The sequence below is a fragment of the Phaethon aethereus genome (genome assembly GCF_964289735.1).
Source record: "Phaethon aethereus genome assembly, chromosome: 2".
Lineage (NCBI taxonomy): Eukaryota > Metazoa > Chordata > Aves > Phaethontiformes > Phaethontidae > Phaethon > Phaethon aethereus.
Window position 1 is genome coordinate 24,508,724 of NC_138582.1, and position 11,147 is coordinate 24,519,870.

Genomic DNA, 11,147 nt, shown 5'->3' on the forward strand with positions numbered 1-11,147 from the left:
GAGGGCAGGGGAGTTGTATTTCAGAAATAACTGCCTGTGTTGTGGGGCCTGGCAATGGAGGTGTAACTTGCTAATTTAAAAGTCACAGAGTAAACAGAGTAATGCAAATGTACTTCCTTTTCTCCCTTCTGGCAGTCGCTCACTGAGTGTGCCGCTAAGCACTGCTGCAGCACTCGTCAGCTGGCAGAGGAAAATCGCTGTGGGTCCCGCACATTTTTTTCTGGCTTTGTATTCTGCTGTTAAATGTATTAAGCACAGCAGGGAACCTTTGAGTATTGTTTGTTTGTTGTGAAGCATTCGGACAGCCCAGAATGTCACCGCATTGCCAAGGTTTCATCACCACCGTGTGACCTGGAGTCTTGCATGACGTGCAGGACTGTAAGGCCACTGGCTAATGCACAGTGGCTTGCAGGGATTCACAGACTCCCTCGTGTTTCTTCTTGCTTGGGTGCCATGAACAAGGCAATGAGGACTAACAAAGTTTAACAAGACTAAGTCTTCAAAGCCACACGAGTGGGTGTTTTTGCACTAACTTTTCTAGCCATTTGAAATAGCAGTTTTCTGCATAGAGAAACTCTGCTTAGTCCCCAGTCTGTGTTACAGTTACACTGCATTGCTGTCAGTGAGAAATGTGTGGAAAAACGTGCATCAATCCGGCTAAATCCTGCTTTGTGCTGACATAGCACATTTTTTGGCATAGTGTATGATGATGTTGTAGGTGGAATAACTGTGCTGGCAGAATAACTCCTTCTGTTGGCATATATTGTATTTCCAGCTAGGTACAGCATCAGATGTACTTTTAATGACAAGCATTCAGCTTTTTCTTGCTTTGCGCTTTTTAACTAGTGTTTACACTATTTATAATGCTAGTGGAGTCTGTAAAGGCTGCTAGATCATTCCCCTTCGCTTGCCCTCTCTGTGCTGAATGGGCTCTATCTTTTCAGCCTGTTTGTTTGTTTATTTTCAGTGGGACTGGAAGAATCCTTTCCACTAATTCTTTCCCTCAAAGAAGTGTCAGTAAGATTGAACTTTTTAACCTCATGTATTCATAAGCAAAGATCTGTGTGTCTGATGGCTAGTTGGTTTGTCTTAACCTTCCTTTTCTAATGTTCTCCTTTCATTCTACGTTAGGTTCAGCTGTGAGATAAGTTTCATGGTGCTTCTGCCATTTCCTGACGCCAATGGTTTTTCTGGAGGCAGTGAGTGTTTCCTGTCTGGAAGCTAGAGGCAGTGTTCCTGGCAGGATGGAGTATTTTTATTTCCCTGGCTAGACCTTTCCTTGTCTTTGTTTTTGTCTCTCTCTCAGTTGTTCATTCTTTTTCTTTTTTTTTTATCTTGGTCTGTATTTGAAATTGCACCAGTTTAACTAGAGCTATCATTAAACAAAAAACAGACTTGGTGATTTGAAATACATCCATGCAGGATTTTTTCAGTTAACATACTCACAGAATAAATTCACAGGCTGGGCAGCAGTCCAATTGAGTGTATTATACCAGGTTTTGCACTAACCTTGCTTCTTGAGTGAACAGGAGCAGTTAGTTACTCTGGTGTTACTTTGTACCTGACCTGAGGGCAGTTTCAGCAGTTAGGGCATTAGCCACAAGAGAGTGCAGAAAACTGTCATAGTTCCTGTCTGTAACCTGGACTCGCTGCTGCTAAAATAGACTGGCATGGATTATTCACTCAGTCACCCAAGTTTTGGTGCAAGTTTTATATTGAATTGTATTTACCAAAATTATTAGTTTCTCTGTCAAGAGACTTAATATCAAAGAAGACCAATGCACAGTAACTATTCAGTTCTTAAGGGCTGAGATACTGTCAGTTTACAGTGGCTTAGTAAGTTGCTGTGAGTTGTCACAGCAGCTTGCAGAAACTGTGACCAAGTTCTTATCCCATCCTATGGTAAGATAACACAGCCTAACTTGATCCCTGGAAGAATTCAAAACTCTTATTATCTTTTGCTTCCTTTTAGTCATTTTAGTTAGTTTACTTTATAAGTTTTATCCAGTGTATCTGTTTTGTTAATAAAACTGGTAAAATAGCACCAGAGGATTAAAAAGTAATCCACTGATTAGTTTCCAGCACTATTTATTTTGAGGAAAAGCTAATTCAAGATCAGTGTGCGTTGGGATTTTTTTTTTTCTTCTTCATCCTGAAAATAGAGGTTAGTTGCTCCAGAGAAAAAACAGGGCTGGAAGATGCTGCCTGTCATCTGGTCAATATTTTTCCTCAGTGCAAGACAGAAACCTCTGGCTCTTGCTGAATTTCAAAATCAATAGGAGCCAGGAACTGAGATCTGTTGCCTCTTATATATCCTCTGAAGTTCTGTGTCTCTGGTATGCTGTTCAAATTCTGTCTGTGTGCTCTCTCTGGAACTCCTGCTCTTGGTTTCAGATTGCTTTACTACAGTATTTGTCCCACCTTATATCTTGGTACCTTTTATTTGGTTTCTTTTTATAGTAGGGCAAACTTTAAAGCCTGCTTGAAAACAAAAGCTTGTCAGAATTCAGTATGTAGCCGTTACTGTTTGATTGGGCAAAATTACAGACCTGAAATTACATGTGCGCATTCTGGAAATTTGTGATCCTTGGTTATTCTCATTTTGGAGCAGTTTTCCTGTAGGAATGATCTCAGTATTCAGGAATGTTGTAATGTTTTCCACTTGCAGGACTGGTGACACTGCAGGAAATAAAACTTTCTGATACTGTTTTACTGGTGTATAGATTTATTCTGATTATTTTGCAATGTAAAGTTTAGAATAAAAAAACCAGCTGCAGTAAATTCAGAGGTATCATTCAGCATTAGTTTTAAAGAGTAAGCCAAAAGTGGGGAATACTTGCTTTCAACTAAGATAGAGCTAAAAAACTCTGAAAAAATTTGCTTTGGGATTATTTTGCTATTGCTGTTGCCAGATAGTTTCCTTTGTTTCATTTATGCTTTTGTTAAGACTGTATTGATGAAGTATCTGGATCTGTTCATACTGTATCAGCATTCTCAGAAGACAGAATTAAGTTCCTTAGTTCTTTCATGTTGGCTGCTCTTACATATGATTAGGATTTAAAAAGCAGAATTTATAGTATATTTTAACTTTAGGAATGGGAAAGATTTTGTGTTTATGGGAATTTTTATTTGTTTCAGGCAGGTCAAACAGTCATTTGTCAGTCTCTTGAATTACTTGTTCATACAGGCTAATTTTATTTTCAGCTGATGGTCAGAAAGAGTGCTTGTTTTAAATTAAAGTATTAATATAGTTTAAAGCTTTTTTTGGTGCATAGGCAGCTTGTGCAGTTTTTATTCCCTTAGTGTTCCTTCCACTTTCCAGAACACTAGCTAGTCAGATGTTAGAACATTACTTCAAAAGCGAGAGAGAGATACAAATCTCTCCACAATATTCAAAGTGAAAATATATGCCCATCATTGCACAAAGAGGATACATTGCCATTACGTATGCAAGAAAAAATTTGGGCTCATGTGAGGATTTTAATCATTAAAGGATTAAAATAGCTAAAAGTTTTGGTGGCGATTTGTTTTCTTTCCTTTTTTTTTTTCCGCAGGGTTTCTAAGACTTTGGTTTGTGTTGGCTGAGTTTGGTGTACATTAGCTTGCAGTAATGCACCACGGTGCAGCGGATAAGCTTTTGACATAGCAAGTGAATGCATGGGTGAACTCAGACTGCTCTGCTCAGTCAGATAAGGGAAAATTGATCCTGTTCATCTTATTTGCAACAGATGTAGGCCTGGAGAGTCACAAATAGGAAGTGTCTCTTCACTGAGTTCTTAGCTTTGGCCTTCAGTATACTCAGATGTAATGCTGCTGGTTTGGAAAATTAACATTTTTGGGATTTAAGGAATTCTTGCCTGTTTGCCATTTTTTAGCAAAAAGTACAATGTGGGCCCTTAAGAGTGTCAGTGGATCTCTGTCTTACAGTGGTTGACCTTGCATGTGGAAGAGCCGATGAAGTCTTTTACCGAACATTTGAATCATAGTGGAAAAGATGTTTCTCTCCTAAGCAGTTTTGTTTGATTATGATGTATTCCATTGGGGTTTGGAAAAAAAAAGAACCCAACCAGACTTAGGGGATGCACTTCTCTTTACACACACACTCTTCTGCACACTCTTCTTTACAAGCATTATCTGCAAAAGGAACAGTTTTGCTGGAGTTGGCAATCAGTTGTTCAGAGACTTTCAGAATGAGTTGAGCAGCTTGCAAGACTTCCTTTCCTAATAGCAGCTGTCATGGACACATGATACAGGATGTATTGCACATAAATTTCTAAGGAAGAAGCATAACTCTTAATAAGCTGTTGAAGATTTTTCTAGCTGTCAGGATTGCTTCGTCACATGCTACATTGTGAATTTTAAAATAGAACATTGTATATCAGTTAACTTTTGGCAATTCTACAGTGTGTACTGTGATGGCTTCTGTGTATTTTAAATACTGTCAACCTTTCGATTTTAATGCCCGGTCAGTCTGACTGTCTCAGGCTTTGAGCACAAGTGGGTTCATAGTCTGTCTGTTTGCTTCATTGTTTTACAAACAATATTGCTTTGTTCTGTAAGTGAAAATAGAATTTCCAGATAATTGACACAGGACTTGAAGGAAAAATAAAGTGCAATCAGAATAAACTGGGACATGGTAACAGTGCAGTATGTAGATTTTTAAGAGATAAAATATATCTGCCTCACAAGTGCTTTTCTCTTAAATTCTTGTATAATAGTATCCATGAATATCATGGGGTTTTATTACATGATTTAAAATACAGACTAATAATCTGTACATAAAGTTGATTAGGGAAACCATAATGGTTTACTTTAATGTCTGTTGAAAGATGCTTTACAAATAAATAGCAGTCTTATTCTTGCTTTAGTGAACATACCAGTTGAAGTGCAGATTAACAGCTGAAATGAAAGGCTGCATGCGATGAGGGAATTGCTCTAACCTTCTGGCTGCTTTTTTTATGTACTAATAGTCTTGTGTTCAATTTTAACAAGGCATTACATAGTGTCTCTAAAATGATCCTAATTATTAGAAGACTTTCCTAAAGTAAACTGGACTGCATTATAGAAACTCCCATATCTTAAAGCAAGTCCTTTTGCTACTGGAAGATTCCTTGTGTCTCAGTTGGTGCTGGTCTAGTGGCCTACGTATGTCAAGCTGGTTTGTCCCAGAGGGCTTGACTCCCTTTCAATTTAGGGATAAGAGCACAGAACTGATAAGCAGAACAGAGTAGGGCTGATACGGGCATGTCCTAGATCTTGTCATCATCTTCACTGAGCCTGCTGCAAGCTCCAATGTGAAGTTAGTGAGTGAATGCTTGGTACAGTACTTGCAGGCAACTCAACTCTCAGTCTTTTGAATCTGCATAAGCTAAAAAAGTGAAATTCTCTCACTGAAGCTGTGCTTTTGTTGTTTAAAGATGGTATGTAAAGTCTGAGACTTGACATCTCAGATAAACAGTTTTGAAAAACTTGTCTTTGATCAGTTGTGGATTTGGGAGACCTATTTTTGAAATAATGGCCTCTGTGTGGCTATCAGCAGTTGATTGTAAGCATAAAGAAATGGGAGCCTAATTAACTAAATGACCGAGTAACTTTCAGTCTGAAAAAGATTTTCTAGTAGTAGAAGTAGCTGGTAATTTTCATAACTAATGGTCTTTGCTTTAAGAGAAGCATTCACATATGTGGCTCTTAGAACAAAGCAGGAAAGGAAAGATATCTTCCTGCAAAAGTGTCTGAAGGATAATTACTTTTTGTTTGGATAAATTTCATAAAGTGTAAACTATGATACCAGTGCCCTCTCTTTTTCAAAAGAGAGAAGCCATAATGAAGTAAAATTTACGTGAGGTTTTTTTAAAGCAGTTTTATACAGCTCAGTTTGAGTTAAATCAATTATTTAAGTTACTTTAATTTTACATTTTTGCATCCTGGCATTTTGTAACAAATCACTGTAAATGTTTGATAAGAAGTGTCTTGTGTCTGGGTTTGTTCTGAAAGCTTGCAAAATCTTCTGATACATATTTCTTAACTTTCTTTTATAGAATATCCTTTTTGGTTTAATCCAAATAGCATCATTAATAATGCTGCATGATATTACATTAAAGGATTTTCTTTTTCAACTTAGTGCATGAAAAGGTTCTGCCAGAACCTTTGTTGTTTTGACGTAATTTCCTTTTGCTTCCTTCTAAGTTGCAAAGTGTTGGTTCTGCTTGTACTGAATTGTCTTTGATTTAACCAAATAACAGTCCTAGCATGCTCTGACACCATGTGCATTGATGTGAGTTGGGTGCGGTTTTTTTAATGGAACATAGTGCTACAGAAGCACAGAGCTGTCGAAATCGTTAAGCTCTTTCAGACTGTTCCTTACTCTGTTTTAACTCTTGGTGATGCCAGATTTGTAGTTGAACCTGAGGGATGTGTACAGTGAGTAGGGGTATATTCTTTTAGAAATCCTCAGGCAAAAGTGTTGGAGTTTGTTTTTTTTTTAACCTCAATTTTAAAACCATCATGGAATGAATTGATGTGTAAAGAAGAATGCCCACCTAAAAGAGAAACTTGATTTGGTGTTTAAAAGTCCTGTGCATTGGTGTTTAATTTAGTAGCTAAAGCTTTTGCATATTTTTGTTTTACATTTTATTCCACTGTTTTATGAGTGTTACACCATGGAGTAAACAAAAAGGAAAATGTGGTTTTGATACCCTTTCTGGATGTTTAGAGATACCACTATTAAAAGCATTGTAGCTTAGAAATTCCAGGATACTGTAGGATCACCACAGGAGATGCTTATTGGAAGAGGGAAGCAGAAATGTATTTCACATCTGTAGGTGCATTGTCAGTGGATGAACTTCGAGCTCTGGGCTCTTTTTGTTACAGCTCTGTAAGTTGGAGCAGTGCATCTCAGAAAGCAGCTGCAGAGTATAGAGGTAGGGAATTACAGATGTCAAAGGAGGAAGCTGTTAATAATCAGTTTTAATCAAGAAACACCTTTCAGTGTGCTAACACAAAGTCCATGCTTGGTTAAATTGCCAGGACAAGCAAATGCCTAAAATGAAGAGTGTTCATGTGCAAGAGGAAAAGCCAAAATTCACCATATAGGCACCAATGACATGAGGGAGTGTTTAATGGTTTTAGTGAGGCTGTAGCTACATCTATGTTTATGGTGGTTTTTCTCCTTTCCTACACAGATATTAAAGCCTGCCTTCATTTTGCAAATGTGTGTGAAGCTGCTTGTCCTGATGGCAGAGACTCCCTTATTTGTTGGTCCTGTACACCAGGTTGAACGTGTAATGGAAGAGGGGGCAGTGTGTTGATCTTGTGCCTCTGGTGTGTTTGGAGGACAGTTAGGAGCACTAGGGAGTTCTCACTTAAAGCTGTCTTACAGAAATAGGGCTTTATTGCTGTTTTCTTGCAAAATCAGTAGGGTTATACTCGGCTGTCTAGTGCATTTCCTAAAAGTTTTGAAATTTTAAAGTTGAGACAAGCAAAGTTTGTGTCATGGAGAGCCATACTAGAAGATATTTTTCACCCCAGTCATTTCCACGTTAAAAACTTCTCCCTTTGCAAGATTATTCTGATTTCCTTTCCCTCCTCCTCCATTATATAGTCAGCAGTAGCATTTACTTAAAAGCAATGTGGACAAAAAGAATTACAAAAGGAAATTATCTGGATGTTAGATTTCCCCAGCTAACAGTTTAGGAGGGATTACTGAAGGAACAGATAGCAGTTAAGTAATGAGCTTTATGTGAGTTACACCTCTAAATGTCATTTGTGCTTTTGGAAATCTTCAGATGACAAGGTGTGTTTGTGCTGTGGCAACTGGTGCTTTGTGGTAGTCTGTGACACGAGCAGAATGCGAAGTGTGGCTGGAATTTGGATTTGTGGTAGGGCTTTAGGCATGGCAACAAGCCAGAAACATGGTTTTTCTGTATTCGGTAAGTGCTTTTGAGGAAATGTTGAGGACAGTGGTGAGCTTAGATTTAGGAGTTGCACTCTGTGTGTGGTTTTTCTACCCCTTCGCTGTTGCCTGTATTAGTTTCTTCTGTATATTGACATTTATACTGGTCAGTGACGGTGCAGAGCTTGCAGTGAATGTTGCCTCTTGAAATCAGATTGTTCATTATTACCATAATGGTGTGTGTCTGCTTGTTTCAAGTCTTTTGATTTCAGAGCTTCATTTTTCACACAGTATATCTCTTCCATGTGGACTCATTTTTGCTGGAATAATACAGGCGTTGTGCTCTCTGACTGTAGAGAATCAAATATTTTTTTCCTTCTTTTTGTCAGCAAAAACATGCAGATGCTGTGTTGGGTTGGGCAATGTGAGAACTGGCCAGCACTCCAGATTGCGCTAGTAAGGCTTTTATGATTTTGTACAGCTCTGATCGCTATTAGCATTGTAACATTTGTCTTCATTTTTTCCTGTAATAAATCATCTGCTGAATCTTTTCACTTCAGCAAAGTCATCTTTGAACGTCACTAGAATAGCAATCCAAAATTACTATATAAGGAAGAGTATGGCTTTTAAAACTAGCTTTATGCATTTAAATCTAGACAGCATAATTGATGAGTGTCTGAAATAACTGGCAACTTTTCTAGTCAAAAATCCTGACAAAGTTTAACCATTTTCTTTAGAAGAGCAATCTGCTGTTCCTGAGAGACTGCTTATCAGACCCTATTACACAAAGAGAACTATAGGATATACTGGTCTCTCCTTAGAGCATGGGAGAATCTTTGTTTTGTTGTGGGGTTGTTTTGTTTTGTGTTTTTAAGTACAGCTGGTTCATCACCAGAGCTGCTATTTCTTGATTTTGTACATCTGTTAGAACTGGCAAAAATGCTGTAATACGCATTCTTTCCCCTCCAGAGAAAGGGAGGAGGGGAAGGCTTGTAGTCATAGGCTTGGCTGTGTTACTGTGTTTACTTCCTACTTTTTAAAGAAAAAATAATTAAAAAAACAAAAAACAAACAAAACCCACAACATCTTCATGGTTGAAATGAGTGCTTCGATGGCTGTTCCTGTTGTTCATGGATGGTTCTGGCTTGGAGTGGATGGCAACTTCCACTGTCCTGGTAGTATCTGTGTGAGCATACAAATCTTAGTAACTATGTACTTATAATTTATAATACTTTCAAGGTTATTCTTGCACTTCTAGACACATAACCTAAATTTACCATCAGCTTTGCGTATCTAGTATGTTTCGGACACCATCTACCACCTGTGTGTACCTGATAAAATGTCATGCCAAGATCCTAGAGAGAAAGATGTTCCCTTCTGTCATCATTGCTGAGCAGTTTTTTTTCAGCTTCACCTTTTTTCTTTATATAAGGGAATGCTTTAGTTCATTTAATGAGAAACAGCAGCTGTAAAACTATTACATTTGTTTTGGGAACAGAAGCAGGTAAAGCATCCAAGATTCCTTTTGACTAGATTTTAGGCTGAAAATGTTCCCTTAGGAGGGAAGGAAGAGTATGTTGTGTTCTTGAAATTTGCTTTATTTTAGACCCTGGGAATAAAATAAGATTTTTCTGAATAGTTTTCCACTGAGGTAAGGTTTTCCTTTATTAGGGTGGGGGAAAAAAAGTAATAATCATTCAGCATTTGAAAAAAATAGTGGCTTTTAAATTTTTTTCCTAAGGAAAAAAAAGTCTAGTGGCCCAAAACGTAAATCCTCTTTTTAGAAAAACCAGGAGACGTGAGGAGTGGTTTTGTTTTTTAGGTTTTTGTGTGTGTTTGTTTTCTTTTAAATTCTTACCCTTGAGGAAGGTAGTATTCTTGCAGGGTACGACTGTACTAGATGGTCATATAAATTGAGTAGTGTTGACTTGGCTACCTGCTGGTATGTAAACAATACCAAGCTACAGTAGTCTGAGGAGGGCCCAGCAGTGGGTTTGCTGCATGCGTTGCTCTGGCGAGCTGGACAGCCCGTGGGCTATTTCTGCATTTCCTCTTTGAAGAGGGATTCCTGTTGTTGCTGCTGCTGGTCAGTCATCCTCTGAAACTCCTTAGTCTTGATCCAGTCATCTCAGTGACCCCCTCCTGGAGATGTACAGCACACAGTTATTTTTTTGGCAGGTCTGTAGCTGGTGTGCAGACTGTCTGGGCTCTGGTAAATAGAGGCATTCACCTCAGTTAGTGTTGGTTTTTCACCTCCCTTCATCTTCTGCATACCAAGATGTGTTAAGTTAGAAATGATATTTTTGTATTAACATCATCAGTGGCCATCCACATTCTTTTTGACTTATTTTTAGTATCTAGTTTCTGATTTTGTCATCCTATGGTAAAATTACAGAAACTCAGTGCACCCCTTTCTGGGAGACAAGTTGGGATACACTGAGGAAAGAAATGGTGCCAGGATTAGTTGCATCCAGATATGCAACACTGATGTCGCATAAGAAACACCTTCTCATTCTTCTGTTACAGAAGCAGCTCAGATTTACACAAATTCCTCTTGTAAGGTCATGCTTCCCAGAAGTGGCAATATTTATTTGCAAGTTTGGAGGAAGTTAGTGTTTTTGGCTGGAGGTGATCTGCTGTTTCTTGTAGCAGTCTCCTCTGTCAGCGGAAAATAAGAAAACGCCTTTTTCTCTCTCCTCTTTGAGCCAGTTAAGTAACAGGGAACAGAAGGAAATCCTTGCTGTCATTTGTACATAGGGAATAACTGAAGCTTGATACATGATGGCAGTCTTGGTTTTTGGGGACTTTTTTAAAAAACAAAAATCAGTATGATTCAACTGTCATCACCTTAACTCTAGTCTTTGCTTGCACTGCAGTATGGAAACTGAAGGGCAAGACGGTGCTGGCTGTCACTCTGCTGCTCTGTTTCCTCAAATATTCAGGTGCCTTACGTTATAAATACGCATCTGCATACTTCTCTGAGAACCCTTGGGTTTTGAGAATATCTTGAATTGTTTAGCCATGGTGACTTAATTTCTGCTGGTAGCCTAAATGGATTCAAAACATGCATGAAAATCTTTCGTTTCTTATAATTAACTACATTGAGTTTCTATGTGGCCTTATCACATGTGTGGAAACTGTAAGGTAGCAAAAACACAAAAGTTTCCAATGCTGTAAGCCTGTTGCTATGCTTTACAGAAGAACTTGTTATACATTTCCTTAGTTATCACCTTGGGTTATGGTAATTCCTACATGT